This window comes from Miniopterus schreibersii (assembly GCF_964146895.1).
Source record: "Miniopterus schreibersii genome assembly, chromosome: 10".
NCBI classification, from domain to species: domain Eukaryota; kingdom Metazoa; phylum Chordata; class Mammalia; order Chiroptera; family Miniopteridae; genus Miniopterus; species Miniopterus schreibersii.
This window is the reverse complement of record NC_138110.1, coordinates 71,597,061-71,619,942: the sequence shown is the minus strand read 5'-3', so window position 1 is coordinate 71,619,942 and position 22,882 is coordinate 71,597,061. Positions and strand designations below refer to the sequence as shown.

The 22,882-nt window shown below is 39.1% G+C and overlaps 1 protein-coding gene across 1 annotated transcript in view; it reads right to left on the bottom strand.

Annotated features, from left to right (window-relative positions):
* MACROD2 (mono-ADP ribosylhydrolase 2) overlaps positions 1 to 22,882 on the bottom strand; it is a 1,375,516-nt gene that overhangs the window by 1,044,255 nt on the left and 308,379 nt on the right. The window lies entirely within an intron of this gene.

Genomic DNA, 22,882 nt, shown 5'->3' with positions numbered 1-22,882 from the left:
CTGCGCCACGCAGGGCGAGGAATTTTAACACTGAACAGTCACTTAAACCGTACAATGGATGCAAAACCAAGTCTTAGAATTCTGAAATAACTTGGATAGTGGAAGAATTAAGGTTAGCAGGAAAGTTTCCCTATTTTATACTGCAAATTGAGCTAGGCCCACTCACGCATTGCCAACATTGATGGACGTTACCCAGTTGTCCATACCCTAGGACACTAATTTCTGGTGAAACTGGGATGGAATATGTATTTAACAAGGCCCCCTGCTGATGCTGAAGCGCAACAATGTTTGAAATCCTCTGTCCTATACCACAAGGCCTTTTATTTCATGTGCACTTAACTTTTCTTGTGGCTAAATCTATTTGGGGTGGAAGGTGAGGTGTGTTTACTTGTTGCTCTCCTGAGAAAGAGGTGTCTTCTCCATGACCTTTATCCATATCCTCCCACCCAGAGGATCTAAAGGGTCTAAATTTTGCTTATTATAATGATTAAAACTTACAAGTCAAGCAGAATAAGAGTTAGAGAACTCAAAGGTCATAAATGTAAATAAATGTAAATGTAAATAAATGAAAAATTGAGTCTTTTTTTTTTTAAATTATCTAGGAACTGCTGCCTCATTCCAAGCTCAGATAAAGATAAAATAAAAATAAAAACATGTTCTGATACAGATTGAGTATGCCAGCCATGGCCTCTGACTTCCCTCCCTAATGAGAGGCCCTTGTGATTTTTAGGGAAAAGATAGAAAGCAGATACTTTTATCTATGAAGACGATTAGAGAAATTAAACATTTTAAATAAATGTAAAATTCATTCAGTGCTCTCCTGAGAACAAATTCAATGCATCAACTCAAAAAAGTGGAAAAAATGTCATTTCAGCTTTAAAATAATGCCATACATATCCATGCCTATAGTCACCAAAAAATACAAAAGAATTTTGTTATACATAGAAAAGAATGCTGTAAAGTCATAGCCAAATTGCCAAATTGGATACAACTCAGGAAAAACTTCATTCAAAGTTTAATATGATTAAAATGTAAATCAGAGAATATTCAGCTGCTTTTTTATCTTTTTAAATTTCAATTTCACTTAATAAATATAAAAATCTATTCTCTATTCTCATATGTCACTTTGCAAAATAGTACAAGCACACAGCCCTGTGTGTCTCAGTGGTAATGGACCCCAAAATTTATGCAAGGAAGTTATTCCCTTTTCCTTCAGCACCTTTGTGATAACAATTGCAATGACAGAATTGACCACCCCCACTCAATCCATACCTGTCACCTGGAGTATTTATAAACACAAATCTATTGTCAACTTAATGTTTCTCTTTTCCTCAACACAACTTACTGTGTCAGAAATTACAAGGTGTGCAGGGGACTGTTCTGAATCTATGTTCTGTGTCCACTTCAATTACAAAAGAAGGCAAACATTTTTATGGATTCATGTATTGCAGTGGAAGCAAGACTTACCTTTTCAACCATATATAATTTAATAGCATTATTTAAATCAATATTTAAGAACTATGAAGTTTAAGGAACACTGGGTAGAGTCTCCCTCTCAGTCTCTGACACTGCAAGCAACCAGTCAGTGCAATTCCATCTTTGTTAGGTGTCGAGGTCACAGCTGAAGTAGGATGTGTGTACACGTATACAGACACCTCTAGGCCCATTTATGTAAATAATGGATTATGGCTTGTAAACCTTCTGAGATTTATTTTGAAAGATGCCTTTAATGCTTCCTGAGATTATTTTTACCTGAACACACACAATTCTAGGACAGGGGCCTTATCTCTCTCCTCCACACCTTCAAATTAATAGTGTTTTCCTAACAACGACCACAATTTCTCAAAAGTGAACTTTAACAAACAAAGCATTTAGATGTTATGAAATGGACTACCTTAATTTTCATAAAAGTTATTGCTTACACCCTGCATGATTGCTTAATTGCTATGATTCAGTTATTAACAAAACAAAATGCAGAAAGCAGACCTCACTTGTTCTCCGCCCAAAAACCACATCCCATAATTAAATGGGAAGATGGTGGGATATCTCTCCAAACAATGCAAGGGAGCAGTGGAACTGCTTCTTCCTGCTCATTAGCTTTGGGTGACAGTTGAATTCATAACTATTAAGGGATCCCGAGGGCAATAAAGAGTAGATCACCTCAGACCAAGGTTGCTGGCTGAGAAGCTCACACTGCTCTAGGAGGTGAGCTCAGAGTAATGAGCATCTGGACTGTCACATCCAAGGAGCAGATACTACTGCACAAAATCTACCCAGGGCCCAGTCAGAAGACCAGCTCAGAGGAAAGTCATACCCCATAAAGTGAGACATTCGCCAAAGCCAGAATAATCCCAACCCTGTCAGGTAAGTGTGTGTACAGGTAGGCGGAGACACAGGGCCTCTTCTCCAGATAGGCTTCTCCCTACACTGAAGCATCCATGCTTGCGTTCCGTTTTTCAGACAGAGACGTACAGTGGCCTACCTTCATCAAGCGGTCTTATCGTCATCAACGTGGACAGATGCTGTCAGAGCTCTGTCCTCATGCCCTGAGCTCTGACCATCTCAGGCATGCCAGGCTGACTTCCCAACGTCAAAACCTAAATCATTGTCTGATGACTTTCTCTACCTGCCAAAAACCGCTCTGCCTGTGCACAAGGTAAGCTTCCAAAGCTGAGGAATACTGACCCTGAGAGGAGCTCTCAACTAATGACTGGCAGCCGTGGATGAATAAATACCCAGCTCCCTTATCTCTCAGGTAAGAGAACTCTGAGGTGCATGTTCTGTACTGTTCCTCAGAACTCCCTAGCATCATTAGCTCCAGCTGCCCACCTAAACTTAATTGGCTTTCTTCCCTCTCTGTCCTATCTTCTTACTCCCCTACTAGTGTTCTTTGGGTTCACCTCCTACTATTACTTATAGTAGAATCTTTGTCTGAGGTTTGATTCTGAGGAATCTAAATAAAAATCATCATCACGACAATAATAATAGCATTTGATACTTACTGGGTTCCTACTATATGGACTTCAGACTTTATTCATTATTCTACTAAATATTTAATTTTCAAAACAGGCCACTATATTACCCATATCCTATAGCTGAGAAAAGAGAGGCATGAGTGGGGGCTGAAGGATTTAAATAAGTTGCTGAATCTAGTCACTGAGTTAATAAGTGAAAATTAGAAATCAAGATGTTTGATTCCAAGCCTATTTTACTCGTTCTATTACACTATACTGCCACCCATAAACACTAAAATTAAAATGATTTAAAAACAAAAGTCTACATGCTTAACTCTTCTCTACTTCTAAAAATAAAATATTAGATGAAAATCATTTTATTTTAGCTACATAGCAGTAAGTGTCCAAGAATACATTTGTCAACTAAACAATACTTTCAGAAAGAGTAATTAGAAGAGGGTATTTTAATGCCTTTGGAACATTCCTCCATTTAATGTTTGGTGGTGTCTCCTTTTTGCCACGTTAACATTTTTTAAGGAGTATGTGACCTTCTTAGGGGGAGGGGCTGCCTCATTTGTGTCTACATTCCCAGAAGCCAGCCTAAAGAGAGTCAGTGTTAGTGGGACCTACTTACTTGAGCTCCACTAAATGTTAATGATATGGAAATATTTGGGGGGAAGTTGTTTTTAATAAGATTCATCCTGGATGCAAAGCTGATGTATGTTCTTGGTGGTGAAGAGAAATTATACAAAATGAAGAGAAAAGGGTTCACGGTCTTCCCAAATGTGTTATCTACAAAGAAAATGATCTGTGCCTCTAAGACATCCGATATTGTAATGTAAGTGGTGTTTGGATATAATAATAGAATATCTTGAAAAAAGTTAACAGTAAGTGTTACAGTATAGATCTGCTTCAGGTCACTGAAGGAAATATCGTTGATTCTTCCAAAGAACAAGCAGTGGGCTTCTTTTCAAAAGAAAGGAAAAAGGTTTTCTTGAAGATTTCATAGCCAATCTCTACCCATTAACAATCTAATGTTTCCCCTAATGACATACACCCTTTAACCAAAAAGTAAAGACTATGGCTTGGGACTAGGTAGCTGAGCCATTGCCTACGACACTTCACCACTTCAAATGCTTACAATCTCTACTTTTGATAGTCCTATGACCACCTATTTATAATTATACAATAGACGTTGCTAAATGTATGGAAGAAACAAACTGTGAAAGACAAATAAACATTTAATTAATGCCAAAATGCCAGTTATTTTCAAAAATGTGCATGAATTAAACATTCTGATCCTAAATGGCTTCATCTTACAAAGTATATAGTGAGACGATAATTAGGTAAAATTAATCCATACCCCACATACAAGAGTTTAAAAGATCTGAAACTGTAGGAGCTCAGAGAATACTATTTGAGACCTATTGGTCATATAAAAATAGATATAGGAAAGAGAAAGTGGTGAGCAAAAATACCCAATTTTCTACAGAATAAAATATCCCATAATTATCCTTCCAAATCACTCTTGGGTTTTGTGTGTGTTTTTTTAATATAAAACACTTTTAAAATTAGTCCTAGAGAAGCAGAATAAAAAATTTACAGTAATTTTCTGCTTCATTAACTCATTATGTAAAACTTTACAACATTTAATTTGAAAAAAAATATTTCCCCCAAACAGAAACAGTATGCAAATTGGAGTCATATTTAGTTGCAGATTCTTTTTTGCATTTTATTATGAAATTTTTTAGTCGTACAGCAAAGCTGAAAGAATTAGAGTGAAATCCCATATAGTCACCATCTAGATTCTACCACCACTTTACTATGCTTCATTTATCACACATCTATGCACCTATCCGTCACTCAGCCCACTCATTAATCCATTATGCATTTCAAAGTTATTTTCAGACATTAGAAAAATTCTCCCTTAATACTTCTGCATGCATAAGATATATTTCAATATTTGCTCCCACTTTACACAATTTGCATGCAATGAAATTCAAAAATCTTAAGTGTTCATTCACTGAGTTTTGACAAATCTGTACATTTATGAACATACAAACCCCTCTCAAGATACAGAACATTGAGCTATAGATTATTTTGAGGGGAAAAATTAATACTTAGTATAAGCTCTCTTTTCTTTAACAAAACAAAAAAAAGTCCAAAATATTTTAAAGTAAAACGAAGGGTACCATTTTTTCCCTAATATCAATAAATGTTTCAATCTCCACAATGAAATAAAGAGCAGCCTATGAAATGATGTTTGGGGATTAGCTTGGATGCAGCAGGGATATAATGCCAAATGCCAACAGTGCCTACACTTGTAAAATAAATGTAGGAGTAAGGAGAACAAAATACAAAAGGCAGTGGTGGAGACTGTGGTCAGCACACTGACTCTAAGCTCCAGCTGATGGGGGCCATGCAGGCCTGTGAACCCAGCAACATCAGACCTTCAGATATTCAAGGAAGGTGGAATATCAGACTTTTTGTGTGCTATATATCGAATTTCTAAAATGTTAACAATTACATTAAAAATCTTAAAAACATGTGGTTCCGTCAAATTGAGCTTATAAGCACCTCCCCCACGCCACTCCCCCACCCCCTGCACCAAGTTTGCAGTCTTTTGCTTGCAGTTTCATGCTATTTCATGGCTTGTAGGTCGCTGTAGAAATATATGTTTCTTATGATCAGATCATTCTCTGAGTCAACAGGTCAGTCTCAGAAACATAAGACTTATAGGATCCATTTATCAATATGTTTTTAAAACGTTTTTATTGATTTTTTTAGAAAGAGAGGAGGGGAGAGGGAGAGAAATGTCTATAGGCCGCCTCCTGCACGCCCCCTGCTGGAGATTGAGCCCTCAACCCAGGCATGTGCTCTGACCGGGAACTGAACCGGCAACCTTTTGGTGCATGGGAAAATGCTCAACCAACTGTGCCATATTGACCAGGGCTATTGATATTTTTAAAGCTCAAAACTTGAGCAATTAGATATATCAGATCCCATTATAACAGTATAATAGATCTTATTATAACAGGTATTAAAGGATCAAGAGAAACCAAAAGTGAATAGTAATATAGTATATTTCTCGCCAGGAAAAATACCCATTACACTCCCACAAAACAGAGCACATAATATTAGGAGTTTTGTAGATACCATTCTCTCTCAATCCTATCACTTGTTCACTTATTCATTCATTTAATAAATATGTATTGTGTATATATGTACCAGGCACCAAGCATTGTCCTATGTCTGGGGATATAACGGTAAGTAAAATAAAGACCCAGGTTTCATGGAATTGAGTTCAGATGAGATGGACAAGAAATGTATAATATACCTTGTGACTCTAAGTGATGGCAGAAAAGTAAAGCAGGGTAGGAGTGAGATGATGATATAAGGTGGTCAAAGAAGACCTCCATGACAAGGTGACATCTGAAGCAAGGAGAAAGGAAGTGAGAGAGGGCCTTAAAGACTACTGGAAAAGGAGGGATCTATGCAGAAAGAACTTGTCAGACTAAACAGAAAGACCTCAAATCCATCTCAAAAAAGTTCATCACCAAATACAAAGTAATATATGTGTGCTTCCCTTTAAAAATACCTACTCCCATCAAAGACAAGTACCATATGATTTCACTTATATGTGGAATCTAATGAACAAAATAAACGAATAAACAGAACAGAAACACTCATAGATACCGAGAAGAGACGAACAGCTGCCAGAGGAGCAGGAATTGCCGGGCCGGGTGAAACAGGTGAAGGATTAAGCTAAGAAGCACCACCTCTCGGACACAGGCAACAGTGTGGTGATTGCAGAGGGAAAGGGGGTGGTGACAGGCAGAAGAGGGAAAGGGGGGACAAACGGTGACAGGAGGAGGCTCGGCTTGGGGTTCTGAACACGCAATACAATATAAAGGTGATGTATTATAGAATTGCACACTTGAAACCTATATAATTTTATTAACCAATGTCACCTCAATAAATTCAATCAAAATTTAAAAAAAAAAACAAACATACCTATTGTCATATAACGCATATACTGAGTATATCCAAACTGAGAGAACAGTGTGTTACTTGGGATTTAAAGATATGAAACTCTAGCAAGGATTTGTCACAAACTTATTTAGAGGGGTCAATTCTAAAATTAAAATATAATATGATTTACAACTTCTGATGTACACTTTTCGTGCGTGAAATGCATTCGTTACATGTGGGAGGCACACCCTGCAGCAGAATTCATAAGCACTGGATGCTGCACTGTAGAGGAGGAGGGACTCATGGGCAGTCGGCAGATCGTTTTCATATAAGATAATGAAATCTGGATGAAGGATGTAAGTGTGAGCTTATTATACAGTCTTTGGAGACTATGCCTGATTTTCTTTCCTTGAGCCCTTTTGAGTGAAACATCCGATTCCGAAAGCTAAAGAAGCCGCCTGTCGCCAGCCCCTCCGAGGTGCGGGTGGCAGGTGGTGCTAATGTACCTTGACACGGGATTTTCTTGCTCAGGAGCTCTAAACGGGAGGAGGGATTATGGCAACAACTTCGCCTGACCCAGCTGCGCCTCTGTCTTTTGTCAGCCATCATGCCAGTTTCAGAAAAGTCAGTGTAACATTTCAATCAGAAACTAGCAGAACTTGCCTTTTTTTACACCTGTCAGGACTGAAGGTAATTGTGTTCCCAGGGCCATTCCACTTGAAAGAAATATATGGAAATTAGAAATACAGCGCTTTCTATGGGAAACTGCCAGTTTCTGAGTGCCTCTGTGAACTCTCCTTTCCGTGTAATATAAAAATAGAAAGGAGAAGGCAGGAGAAGGGAAGGTTGGAAGCACACGGTAAAATGTGTTTGGCTGCCTGAAAGTTACCACATTGAAGCTTCCACCGCTTCTTGCCGTGACATAAACACTTCACAGTCTCCAATTACATTAATTGCTCATGTGGTAAAAACCCATCTGGGTAATAAACATAACCCAGTTCACAGACATGATAAATCTGAAGATGTTCTGAATGCAAACAAGGGCAATATAAAGACATTGTCCCAGCCATTTTGGTTTTCAAGATTTATTTTTAACAATCTGGGAGTCTTTTGAACATCTATGTTAAATACAGGTAAATAGTCAGATGATGGCTGTTATTCATTAAGGGCGTTGCCATAACATCTTATCTTTTAAAATGTATATGAGAACGTTTACAATATTACTTACAACTGAATCTACACCATAATTCTCTGTGAGTTACCAAGAGCTACGAGGAGTTTTAAGAGAATGGCAAACCAGCCTCCAGGTGACAAAAGGCCCTGAAGATGTTCACGTGTGAAGCAGCTTCGCTCAGCGTCCAGAAACCAGCACAGCTGCCGTTGTGCCTAATGCATTCCTCCCTGTACCTCTCCACACCATTACCCAGTGGAAAAATGTGAGTCTCGCCCTTATCAGAACTCATTATCTGTGTATTTGAGGACAAAGCAAGACCCAGGTTCCCAATTTTTCTAAAAGAAAACTAAGCAACTTGCTAATACACCAGCAGCATTGTTTTTCAGCCCCTGAGTCTTATATCAGAGGAATTATGGTACATATGCTAAATTCATCTTACTAATTTTGTTTAAAAGTTATCAACTAGAGAAAATTAAATATAACTCTTTTTTTAAGGAGGCATCTTATAAAATACCTTAGTGGTGTGAGTGCTGATGTATTTGCCTGTGCAAAAACTAGCCCAGTTCTTAAGAGTGCCCACTGCTACACCCTTGGAGCTTTTAGATTGCCCTCCCTCCCTAGGGGCAGTGGGGCTCCACGCCAGGGGCGTAGGCAGAGGTAGCAGTCACCTCATTTATGCATTTTAAATACTGTTCTGGATGCTGCATGAAGAATGGACAATTCTGAGGCTATTTTATATAAGATCCCCAGTAAAACTGAGCCCCAGCTACCTATATCCTTAATAAGTTCATTAAAATCCCCTTTTTGGGGTACTTCACTCTCCTTTCCTCATTCCTGTTTCATAAAACTATCAAATAAACTATGATATTCAAGTAATTATCTCAGGTTTTGACTTTGAAGGAATCTAAACTAGGGCACTGTGTAATGCCCACAAACAGCTCAGTAGTCGTGTGAGCTCCCTCCCACAGTGGAGCAGAATTCCCCGGCCACTGTTCCAGTGATCAGCCCCGGAGTGGAGTGAGAGGGAACAAAAGATGGGGAGGTGGGAGGGAGGCAGGGCACTTGCCATGTCTAGCAGGAAGTCTAAGCTAACAGCACGGCCAAGGAGAAATCTGACCATTTCTGACTAGGCCAACAGCCACACTGATGGGCACTTTCATAAGGAAGATGTACAAAATTTCTGTGACACTCATTATTATCTTACTCAGAATTCTGACAGAATTCGGTTAAAAACTGAACATGTTGAGACAGGCGCTGGCATAAGGCCCCAACCCAGTCAGATGTACATCCTAATTTACTGCAGATGGGCACCATGTCCTTTTGCCAATTTGGATGTTCCCAATAAGGTTTCACAAACAGATCTGTTCTACAACAGGATCTGCCTTCAGTCAAAAGTGGAACAAGTATAAGAAATGTGACTTAATTCACACACACACACACACACACACACACACACACACACACACACCAAGGTTACCAGTCAAATTTAAGCCCAGTTACTTTAGATTTTGTTCACAATAATTTATCACCATCATCATTATTATATTATTATGCTACTAAAGAACTTGCATTTAACCATGTTAATACTTTTTATTTATAAAGGTAAACATTCCCCAAAGGAATAAAATAAATAATTGTAAAGAACATGCTCTCTATACCCCCAATTCCCATATACTGTTTTTCACTTTCTCAAGTATAATCTGAAACTAAGCTCAATTCTCTTCTGTTCATGCTATGAATTTTTCTTCATTATTCTGCACCCAATTAAGTCTCCACTCAAGGCATGAACGTTTAGAAGTACTGGCTATTCAAACTCCAATAATGTTAACGGAGATATGTGAGATATGAAACTAAAAGTAACAAATGCACAAGTAAGGAAAACAAACAAAAACTCACAGATACAGACAACTGCATGGTGTTGGGAAGGGGGTAGGGGACCATAGAGGCTAAAGGGGCCAAATATAGTGACAGAAGATGATCTGACTTTGGGTGGTGGGCGCACGATGCAATATACACATCACGTATCTCAGAAATGTACACTTGAAACCAATATATTCTTATTAACCAATGTCACTCCAGATATCTAATCAAAGCAATGCCCAGTCCTTGACAGAACTCCCGTTAGGATAAGAAGGTAGCCCTTACAAAAATGCCTAACTCATTCCAGGGTGCAATGACTTAATCTTAAATTCTGAAGTGGCCTTGGAGATTCCTTCCACCCTCCTAAGCAAGGCGGCAATACCCTGAGACAAAATCATTCACTCTCTGCTTAAATATTTCCAACCAGCATTAACTCCCAAAGGAGCGTCATTCTATTTTTTTGTTGTTATTGTTGTTGGCTTTGGTTTTTAACAAGCTGTTTCTGATAATAAATCAAAACCCCTCTCCCTGCCTCTTTCATCCACAGGCACTAATTTTGTCTCCAAGGACAACAGAGCATATATATCATTGCTCTGTTTAGTAAGTGTCTTATTTATCTGTTCAGAAACTCTACCTGCCCTCCCCTCCATCAACTAACTTCAGGCCTCTTGAGGGAGAAGGCGTTATTTTAATTATTTTTGGACTTTGACACCCTAGCACAAACTAGGTGCTCACTAAATGTACACTCAAAGAATAAATAGACATAAAGCAATTTCTGTGCCCTTCTAAAATGCATCTGTATATGAAGATATTCTTGATAAATAGAATTATCTACCGGTTTCCCAGCCATACATAATTCCCATTATTAAGCAGAGAAAATTATTTCTTTTCTATATTTAAATTAAGTTTTATGTCAACAGGAGAATGGATAAAACAAAATTGAGAATATGTTTATATTTAAACATCAGCATATCTAACTATTCATATTTGAAACAAAACGTAAGCCAAAGAGTAAAAATTCAAACCCAAGACCTGGACAGATGCGGGATAGACCCTCCAGCTGGTCTTTACCCTTCGCTCCTCTCTGCCCACCATTCCGCCAGAGGAGGGTGAAATCACCCTTCAGAACAAAGCGGAGCCCTCATCTCACAGCTCTGCCCTTTCCGGTTCTCAGGCTTTCTTTGCTGGATCTCCATGGCATCCTCAAGGAACACAGGTGTCACTGGCCATGTAGGTGTTAAAAATAAGGGAACCTGAGCCCTAGCCAGCTGGCTCAGGTACTGGAGTGTCACCAAGAAAGGTTGCAAGTTCGATTCCAGGTCAGGGCATGAACCTAGGTTATGGGTTTGATCCCCTGTTGGGGCCAGTACAGGAGGCAACTGACCTGTTTCTCTCTCTCTCTCTCCATTCTACTCTCTAAAAAGCAATAAAAACATATCCTTGGGTGAAGATTAAAACAAAACAAAAAAGACAGGAACCTGAATTCCTTGCTCTTTCAATTCGCATTTGTTGAAAGCAGATGGCGAGAGTTACAAAGAGCAGCTCTTCTGCAGAGGTAGAGCTAATATTATAGGGATTGACCAACAAATTGGTACTGAAACATCTAAGAAGCTGAACACAGCTGCTATTGCTTCAAGCCACAGTGTATGTGTGTTGGCACATTAAACTGCATCCAGAAGTGAATGTCCAAACACAGGTAGGAAGGATCAAGTTCTTTACCTTGGCTAAGGCAAAATATGACTTTGCTAGAGCTTCCAAGGAAAACATTTACAAAGAAACTGGCTAACCATTCTAGTGGAAGAGATGGAACAAGCTATGCGAGCCTTAAAACAGCACTACTGAGGGTTGAAGGTGCAGAAGCGACTCTCATGTCCTGGCCGCTGTCGAGGAGTCCGGGATACATGCACCTTTGCTACTTTTCTCCCATTGTCAGTCTTTTTCCTTCTTTCAAGATCCAATGGTTCACCACCTACTTCACCGGGAAAGAACCAGAAGTCGTTTATTTTCCTATAAATTTATGAGAGTCTTAATAATCAAGTTATTTACAAATATATAATCACAAGTCATGTTACCACAAGCCTTTTACAGATTAAACACAACCTCACATGTTTTGGTCCCTCACACAGGCTAAGTGGACAGCAAGACCCCACAAGCTCAGCACACATATCAATAATCTCTGCTACAAAAGCCTAATCCCGATACCTCAATGGACCTGAAACTTCCAGGGCACAGCAATAATTCAGTACTCCGAGCAGCGAACACAATCTAAGCAGAGATGAAGTGGCTGATGATCTAAGGAAATGCCAGTGGCATGCTCTGAGCAACAAGTGTACAGGTCACCACATATGAAGCATTTTCTCTCTTAACCAAGAGGAAAAGCATTAGGGGGAAAAAATTGTACAAATATTGAATGACTCTCAATGACCTCAATCACGTAGTACATGCACTTATGAATACTAAGTAATGGTTCTTAATGCACAAATTTTACACTAAAAATTTATTAGTTATTAAGAGGTGGTTTTGTGCATAAAATGTCAAAGCTATGCTTCTTAGAAATTATGGATCTTAAAATCATTATACTACTAATGTCTTTTAGAATAAGCAAGGGTTGGACCCTTAGTAGGTTCTAAGTGAATGTTCATTCAATAAAGGAATGAATGAATCTATCATGAGCACAAACTGAAATCATAATATGGTAAAAAAAAAAAAAACACAACTCATTGGAATGTGCCCACACAGTGAACGTGAAGTGCTAAGAGGAACTTTTAATAAAGAAATTGAATTACAACTTTTACAAGGCCAGCTTTAGAACAGAAAATCTGGGCTGGGGAGACACAACTTCCCACCAGGACTTGTTACTCCACAGAGACTTGAGTGAGCTCCTCAAGCTCTCCCCATAGAGGTGGCCTCCTGTGGGTCAGTGGCTCTGTGTTTGGCACGAAAGGCCATAGCCGGGGAAGGTCATTTAACTTCTCTGAGTCATTCAGCTCACCATTTGGCTCTGAGGAGTACAGATGGCAGGACTTGGTAAACTATGTACACTATAAAGCTATAGGCAAAAAAAAAAAATGTTTATATAATATACACATACACAACCTCCATTATCATTACTATCACTAATAAAAACTCCTGCTGTATTAATTTCCTAGGGCTTCTGTAACAAACCACAAATTGGGGGGTTAAAACAACAGAAATTTGTCACAGTTCTGGAGGCCAGAGGTCTGACAGGAAAGGCCAACAGGGCCCTGTTCCCTCATGAGGCTCTGGGAAATAACCCTTCCTTGCTTCTTCCAGCTTCTGGTGGCTCCAGGCATTCCTTGGCTTGGAGCCGCATGACTCCAATCCCTGTCTTCGTCTTTACACGACCTCCTCCCCTAAGTGCTCCTATGCCTCAAATCTCCCTCTGATTTAGGCCAGCCTGAATCTAGGATGATCTCATCTCAAGATCCTTAACTTAATTTCATTTGCAAAAACTCTTTCTCCAAATAACGTCACCTTCACAGGTTCCAGAGGACATAGCATCTGGGGGAACGACATTCCACCCACTACACCTTCCCACCCTTTCTGCTCCTACCTTCCAGTCCCCAAACAACAAATGGGAAATAAAGTGGTTTCCACAGCTTTTCATATCGTTTTGCCTATTTGCTTGGTATTCTCAGGAAAATAAAAAGAGAAGTAACAAAAAGCTGGTGGAGAACACACCCTGGCAGACAAGTCTACATGGTGACCATTGTATTATCATCAGTACCTTTGCTACTGGGACGTGCAAGTTTATTTCTAAAGCATGTTCTATTTGGAGGAGTTAAATGAAGCTTAGCCTGCTGATTTGAACAACAGACCTCTTACTTTAGATTTAATAATTAATTGCCATTTAGTTATGCATGTCATAAATGAAAAAATTAAGCACACACTTAAAAAGTGAAGGTAAATTATATTCCAGCGCTCTTAATCAGCTTAGAAGGCAGAAGGGTACCAGCATTTAAACCAATGCTGTAACATCAAAATGTACTCAGCTAACAATTAGTGCTAATATTCTTAATGTAAGGTTTCAACTCTTAAGCTGCTCTAAGTAAGCGTCAAAATAAATCCTGCAGGAAATGGGGGACATCTGTAACACTGTCAACGATAAAAAATAAATTTCAAAAAAAGCCTTCAAGTAAAAGCATCTATTTTTAGAGCTGTTAAAATCAGTTTCCACAGTGGCTGCACCAGTCTACTGGGTGGAGGGGGTCCAAGGGGGGAATGGGGGACATCTGTAATACTCTCAACAATAAAAATAAATTTAAATATATATATATAATAAAATAAAATCAGTTTTCTTTTGCCAGAATGTCTGAATGTAAGCAGTAGGCAGGGGAACAAATTGCTATAATACATATAAAAATCACAAGGTTTCAGAAACGACCCCTTTTGAGACCTAAGTAAAAAAATACGAAAGTGCCCCCTTCTTTTCAACAAGATAATTCTGAATAGTTTTGCAGGCTCTCTGACACTTTTGCTCTTTTTATGGACATAGGAATATGGCCGTTGCTGTTGGTCCTCAGTCCATCACCCTGGAGCTTCATCACTTGCCTGGGACTTCTGATTACCCTGCCTGCCAGCTTCCCCATAAGCTACAGAGAGCCACATGCAAGGAGCCTGGGGACACCCACACATTCTCCTAAATTTCTCAGCAGATGACTGACAAAAGTTGGGGTACAAATGCCCCAGCTCATGTTCCTCACATGGGATAATTCAGTCTAATTCCTCACCACTTCCCAGGGTGTCCCTATGGCCTTAACCTTCTGTCACCCACAGTTGTGACTTGTTCGATAACACATCCCTTCAGGCTGCTTTCCCTTCCTTCCCAGGATCCCTGTATCACCTTCCACTCTCCCCAAACTTCCAAATAAACTACCTGCACTCGAATCTTTGTGTTAGGGTCTGCTGGTAAGGCAACCCAACCTAAAATAAGAAACGAGGAATATTATTACCCTTAAAAGAAAAGCATCTTAGCTTTACAATGACCGCAAGAGTGAATCTTCCTGAAACCACTGCCACATACTAAACATGGATGTAGTAACATCAAAAATGAGAGCTCATAACTAGTCCGGTGCAGGCGCTGCTCATGAACAAAAGGCACAGCCTAGCCCTTCTCCCCTCACAGGACCCCAATTCATTCACACACTAGATGGTGCGGGGACCTCGGTGACTCAGTTCCTTCCCAGGTCCTGGGGTAAACCTTGATTAGCCTTCCCGAGCGTGCTCATTTAATTCCGGTTTTCACTAACTGCTCAGGAAAGGCAGGAAGGGCACCCCTGGGTGACGGGGCCAGAACAGAAGTTCACGGGAGTCCTCTCAGAATGTGTGTCTCAGGCTCTAAAGGGGCACGAAGAGGAGCCGTCCTCTCCCCCGGCCTTGGCGTGGTGTGTAAGGAGGTGCTCTGGAAGCTGTGGCAGCCGCGTCACAAGCGCGATGTGACAAGCCTGAAGACAAAAGACAAAGTGCTAATGCTGGTGGGCAGGAAGAGGAAAGGAGAATTAGATCTTTGATGTCTTTAAACAACTGAATTAATTAATCCTGGAATAGTCGAAATTTCTGGACTTCTTGTGATGTGAGACAGTAAATCTCCCTATTGTTTAATCTTTGGGGTTTTCTGTTATTTGCAGCCAAAAATTAATAGAAATGCTTTTTTCAGTGTGCACAATGCTCTCACGCAGAATATTTCATCTCTCTAGGTAAAGGGCAACCTAGCTAACAGCTCCTGTATTGATCTCTCAGCAACAACTGCATCATGTGCACTTTCTTGAACGATGGAAACTGAATAAGTACAACTGGTTTCAACTAATCAAGGTTTACCCCCTGGATCCAGTTACACATGGAAGAAAAAAGGCAGAGGGGGGAAAGTACCGAGAAGCCAGTACTTAATCTGTGCTCTAGTTATTATTCTAGAGGACCCATCCTCATATGTCTACGTCATAAGTTTGTACAGGGTTAAATGAGATGACACCCATACAGGACTTACCAAGAGCTTGTCATATTGCTCTGTAATTGCTGGTTATTTCGTTACAATTGATAAAAGAGGACTCAATCCACACTAAGCAATGGTCAACATCTGTTTTCTGGACAATATAAGATCAACTGACTCTTGAAATAATTCATGAGTGAAGTAGAGCATAGGAAAGAGAAAAGCTACCTCAGGGGGAAGAGTCAGCACAACAAAAGCAAAGGGGTAGGAAAGAGCAGGAGGCTGGGGGGAAAGTGCTAGCAGCTCAGGCTGCTAAAGCACTGGGCAGACAGTGGTTAGCAAAGAGGCTTCAAAGGCAGGCAGGGGCTAGATCACAAACCCTGTGTGTCATGTCAAGAAGTATAGGCTTAATCTGTAGGGCAGTGGGGTTTCCTAAAGGTCAGGCTTTAAAACGAAATAAGATTATATGTTAGTTTCTATTATACTGATGGCTATTGAGGATGGAATTGAGAAAGGCAAGAAGGCAAGACCAGAGGGAGCCTCGTCCCATTTCTCTTATATCAAGGGCCTTCTTCATGAACCAAGCTATTTATTTTACCCAACCTTCCTGAAGACACTTATTTAGTCAGCTCTTTTTCCTAAATCATAATGATTGGAAAATAATCCTAAATTTAGAGACACTCGTTTAAATGAAGAATAGTGTGTCATCAAACCTTGCAGGCTTAGTTGAACCACATGTGAAAAACATTCAATGTTCTGGGATGTGTCTAACAGATCATTAAGAAACAGCTTTCCAAACAGGTACTCCTTCTTAGCTATTTTAATGTAAATCACAGAAAACGAAACTGCTGAAATTCATGATTTTATAATGCACAGTATGAGTCACTGTCCCCAGAGCATTCTGTCTACAGAAATGGTATGTTAGCATATTTTCCTATAATGTTAGTGTACTCCATTGATGTATATTTTATTTGTGGTTTTCAGGTTGTTTACTAGAAACCTGTTTTATTTTTAATGCCTACGTAATCAGGGTTGGTTGTAAGCATATTCTGGAAAACTAGCTGATGTAAGGAGTGTTGTTGGTGTCTGTGAAGGGTTGAACCCCCAAACTGCAATCTGAAAAGAAATATAAATCAGACTTTAAAGACTTCTGTCTATGAAGAAAAAACTGCAACCCAACCACTAACAATAGTTGAAAGTTTAATCTGAAACATATAGATAAGAGGGCTCCCTTGATTTACTAATGCTTTTTTTTTAAGACTAAACAAGTATACTTGTGAATGACAGAAGGTAGATAAATTCTGAAAGACAACACTGGGTCTTCATAGAGTCAGCATGCCCTCAAAATAGTTCAATCTTTTGCAATGGCAGAATTTGTGTCATTTTTACCTATCCTATTTTATTTAACCAAGAAATAAAAAGAAAGGGAATAAGAAAAGGAACTAGAGAGTATGAAAAATATATTTTCTATGCAATTAAATTCCACAAGTGTCCCAATTGGCTTGAGAGAGACATGAAAAATACTGACATCAGTCATCCTGGGGACTTTCTTTGCACTTTTACTGTAGTCTAAGCTATGCAAGATATTTGATTACAGACATAATGACAGTAGAAAGTGGGGGTTTTTCTTTCTTATTTCTCAGCATCATGACATCAGCCTTAGGCAATGCCCTGTCCTTAGAAATAAATTTTGTGGTAAATGTTTCTCCGTCCACACCCCCCCTTAACCCCTTCAAACCTCAAAGAGCGTGATCATAAAAACAGGTAGATTTAGCCTGGTCATCGACATGAATCCAGTATCTCTGGGCTCCACAGAATAGAAAAGCAGCAGGAGGAAGGCAGAAAATAGCAGGCAACTTAAATTAACAGCAATAGATGTTTTACTTCACATCTTCACTTACCACCGTTTGGAAGCGCAAATGATCAGAAAAGTACTGGGAATTCTGTTACAAGTACAGTAGCAAATGATAACTCCCCTCAGAGAACAGTGGAAAATCTGTCCCCACGTCAACTGTACCTAGAGGAACTGGGCTTGCCAGGGAGGAATCGTACATGTTACTTGTCCCCCTTGGTGTGGTGAATACAGTGACAACATCAGACTCTCTCTGTCCGCTAATAATCGGAGGGAAAAGAAATCCATCTTCTTTGTGAGGCCTCGAAGGGTTGTTCTGAGGGAGAGGCTGGAAGGTGGTATAGCTGCCTCCTGACCCCCACTTCCCTTTTCTGGAGCAGGAAAATACTAGCTTTTATTTTTTTTCTTCAGGAAGGGCACCTATGGAAATAGGAACACAGAAGAGGGTTTTCTATAATAGTTCTCAAAGCAGTAAACTCTTTTTAGCACAAAGGGACAAGCTAAAATAAGCACTCGATCTTGGCAGTATGAAGATCTGACAGTGTCACAGGCATTTGCTTCATTCATGCATTTAATAAATATTTACTGAATGCCTACAAATTACCAAACACTGTTATAGGGGCCAGGGAGATAGCTACACATTAAACAGACCAAAATCCAGGACCTCGGTGAGCTTATATTCTAGAGCTGGGACCTTAGAGGCTAATGTTTGACATTGAGACTAGATCCATGAGGGTGGGTCTTCTTTATTGCCTTTGTCCACATAATGAACCATCCAAAGAAGTTAATGACTGGAAACCTGGGCCAACGGTCATAGAAAGAAGACAAAACATGCAGGAAAAAAGGAGCTGAGCATTTTAAGAGACCAAGAGGCCTACTGGGGGAGAATAAATTAGAGGTTCCATGGAAAAGAAAGGTCAGTGTCTGTGTAGTTCCTTCAACCAAAGGAGCTAAAGGAACAAGCCCCAAAGAGTAGCGGGGCCTCATCCAAGACACTCTCTGTGTAGACTGCTATCGGCCTCTCAAACTCAGGGTAATGAACTTCCTTCTGGATTAACTGCCGTGACTGACCAGTCTAGAAAAGGTCTACTCATCCTTACATCTGACTTTGGTTTTTGTTGTTGTTTGTTTTTGAGGGTGAAGATGTTTTTTGTTTTATTTTCAGAAATAGACTATACTGCCCCAACCTTCTAATGGTAAAAGCACATTACATGAGCTGTTTATGTTGTTTTCGTGGCTATATTGATATTTTAAAAAGAATAGTAGGAACCGAAGCTATGGATCTTTCTAGGTGTCTTTACCAAGTGGTTTTCAAATATACATAACAACATTTTACCCAAAAAATGAATGTGTAACAGAAACAGAGATGCTCTGATTAGAATTAGAGTAGGGAGCAGGAGTCTTGCCTGCCTTCCATCACAGGGCCCATGAGGGGGCTCCTCAACTCACAGAGGTGCATCAAGCATAAAGGGAAAACCTGACACATCTACACTGGCAAGGCGTGTGTCTCCTATCAGCACAACCTGAGAGCATTGCCCTGGACTGGTGAAAAGTGATTGTCAGAAGGTACAAATCGCTCCAGTGTAAACAAAGAGAATCCTGATTAAAAGATTTCCCATGGAATAACTAGCCGTCAGAATAAAAGAACTGGCACTACCCATGGATGATACAGCGACAACCAGGGCCTGTACTGACCACAAAGATGAATTAGCAGAGGAGAACCATGGTAAGATGAAAACAAAAACAAATATTAAAAAACATTATGACTAAGGGCATCGTGAATAGGCTAATTATTCTCACCACCAATTAGATTACATTCACACACACACACATTCTTTATTCATCCAACAAGCATTTATGAAGTGCTGACTGTGTGCCAGGCATGTTGCTAAATACAAAGAATATAGAGTAATTACTGTGAAAATGCACACAGTCTTCTACAGGAAACAAACTTAGGAATGAGACACAAAGGAAACCTTATTTAAATAAATATATAAAGTATACTTAAGAATAGTATAGTGCCAGGCATACAGTAGGCTAACTATAAATGTTAGCTATTAACAGGTTAATTCTCTGCTCCCATTCACTCACTCCGCCCCCAAAAAGAGATGAATTTTCAGGAGTGAAGACTTTGATAAGCAACCTAAGGTCAAGTAAGAGGAACCCAAAGGTATAAGTTTGGAAATAATGGAAGCTTTTTCTCTGCTGAGGAGCTTATGCAAGCTGAGGGTGACAACTAACTTGCTCAGGCTGACAAAAGTCACAATTTATAGTATCTCCAATATGAAGAGATAATATTATCAGAAAAAATATGGGACATTCTGCTTGGAGAAAAATTGAGGTATCCAGTACACTTTTATTAAGTCTCTGCCTTATAGTGAATGACATTAATCCTCTCTCCTGTCTCCTCAGGAAATCAGTAAAATCTAAATTGTGTGTGTGTGTGTGTGTGTGTGTGTGTGTGTGTGTGTGTGTGTGTTACTAATGTTCTGCTAAAGGTTGGCCCTGGTTGAAGAAAGGAGCTTCTGGAAGAGGCGCATATAGAGGAGGGACTGATTACCAAAAGGTTCATAAACAAAACAAGAAAAAAACAACAAGAGCATATCATTTATAGGTAGAAGATAAAAAAAAGGTGACAGTGCAATGGGGGCAGAAAAAGTGAGGAAAGTCAGCTCTATCTACATGGGAAGGTCAGGAAAGGCACAGAAAGTAGGTGGGTTTTGAGCTGAGTCATCACGAATGAGCAGTTCCCCAGGGAAGGTGGCGGAGTGGGAGTCAGGAGAGAGGGATTAATATGTGAAGTATGTAGACTGCAGCCTGCCAATTCTGATAATTAAAAGTAGTTCAACTCAGCTGGAAAAGAAGCTGCAGAGGGAGCAAGAGAGAACTCAAACAATAAAGCGTCTTGAGCTCTTTCTACAAGGATAAAATCCAGCCACCGTAGAGACGAATCTAAATAAAATATCCAAGAAAGGCAGTCCCAGTATACGAACTAAGTTTTCCTGAGTTATCTTTGCTTTTGTGGGGTTTCAAAGAAAGAGAGTACATATACATTGACTTTATACTCCACCATTTTTTAAAAGAAGTCTCTAGTTCGTGCACTTTTATGACTTCCTAGGTTCTAGCAACCTGCCTACGGATTCTGAGCTCTTCACTCTCAAGAGCTTTGGACACCTCTGGGTTTCAGGAGGAAACACACCACTAGCCCGCAGAACTGCGACTTGTTTTCCTGAACAGCCTCCATAAAATCAACCTCCTGGCTCTGGAAAAGGTCTCCTCATCCCTGCTTTCAAGCAGAAGGAAAGTTTCTATAATTACCAAGAACTGCTTTGGGGGTAAAAAACTCCAATGTTTAACAGTTCACATTGCTATGATTTTCTTTGTTCACTTAGTAGCTTAGTCACTTCTCTTATCTATCTCCGGTGCAGACGACCAAATGATCTTCCCCGTCATAGCCATATGTTTTAAACCACCCACATTTTCATTTCCAGAGGCTGAAAAATTTTAACCGCTTCTCTCTCATATATACAATGTTCGGCCCCTTCATGTTTTCTCTGCCTCTGTAACTTCATGAATAGGCCTGTCCTATCTTGTTCCAGTTTCAGGGACTGCCATTTTTAGGAAGTCTTTCCCATGAAATCCAGACCTCATTCATATCTGTGCTCCTCTCTTAACTGCATAATTTCATCTGAATTATATCCTAGGAGGTGCTGATACAAACACTTTAGTCTCATCTCCCTCTCTTGCCTGAATGTTTCACTAGGGCAGGAACCAGGCTTTATATTTGTATATGAAGTGCCATTCTCCTTGCCTTCCTCTCTCTTGGACCCTGGGACACCAAAACCTCCTCTAACAAATAAGAGAAAAACAATATAACTGTATCAGTAAATACCTAACAGGCATTGATAATATTCAGCAGCCATCTTAAAAGAAACTCTAGCATAAGAATAACAGAATTCACCTCAAAGACCACTTAACCAAAATTCTACAATAAAGAAGAAATGCAGTGAGACACTCAAGCCATTTCTATTTGAATAAATTTTTAAAAGAGCCACTACTGCTTCACCATTATTGTCTCAATATTGTCTTTGAAGCTTTAGCTGATGAAATGAGAGTCCCAAAGCACATAATTGATAAAAATATTGGGAATAAAAGAGACAAAAGTTCTTTATTTCAAATTTAAGAAACAAATAGAGTTAATAAGAGAATTCAATATGGTAGCTGGATTCCAATAAAAATTCCATCAATAGTGTTTCACTAATGTAATAATAACCAATTATTAGTGCAAATGGAAAAAATAAATCCTATTCACAAAAGCAATATAAACAGTGAAACATGCAAGAGTAAATTCATAATAAAGGTACCATACCTTCATAAACGAAACTTTAAAATCATGTAAAGACAAAGTAAAAACTGAAAAATAGAGTTACAATTTGTGTTTTGTGGTGACTATTGTAAACTCCCAAATGATTTTAAAATTCATATGATAAATAGAAAGCCAAAAATGTCTGCAAAAAATAAGAATACTGAAAGAGTACTTTTTCCATCAAATATTTTAATAGTCTATAAAAATGCCATAATCCATATAGCATGATATGGCAACTGAAATAGATAAGCTGTCAGCAAAAAATAGTCAAGAAAATATGTACTTAGAGGTTGTAATACGTGACAAAAGCTGCATTTCAAATCAGTGGTAAGAGATGCTTTACTTATTAAATGACATTGATAGTTGGCATCCATTTAGGAAAAAATAAAGTTAAATTCTTATCTCACACTATATACAAAATAAATACAATTATATTTTAAAATACTAAATGTCAAAAAATAAAATAACAGCATTAGAAAATAGAAAATTTTAAGAACTCTGAGGTGAAGAATGTTTCTTAAGCAAACAGGATACTCAGATACTTTAGGGGTTTATAAAATTTGCACTTTGCTTTCCATGTATATTCTCACAGTTTTTTAGTTCTAAAATTAAATGGGTTTTATTCTGTTTTTACACTACATTGTGAAATATTTCACTTGATCTCCTATAACATTAATTCTGTATGATAAGCAGAAAGATTATATTTTTTCAGCTTATTTTCTAAGTTTAGTATGATTTTGATTTCTTTTTTTTTTAG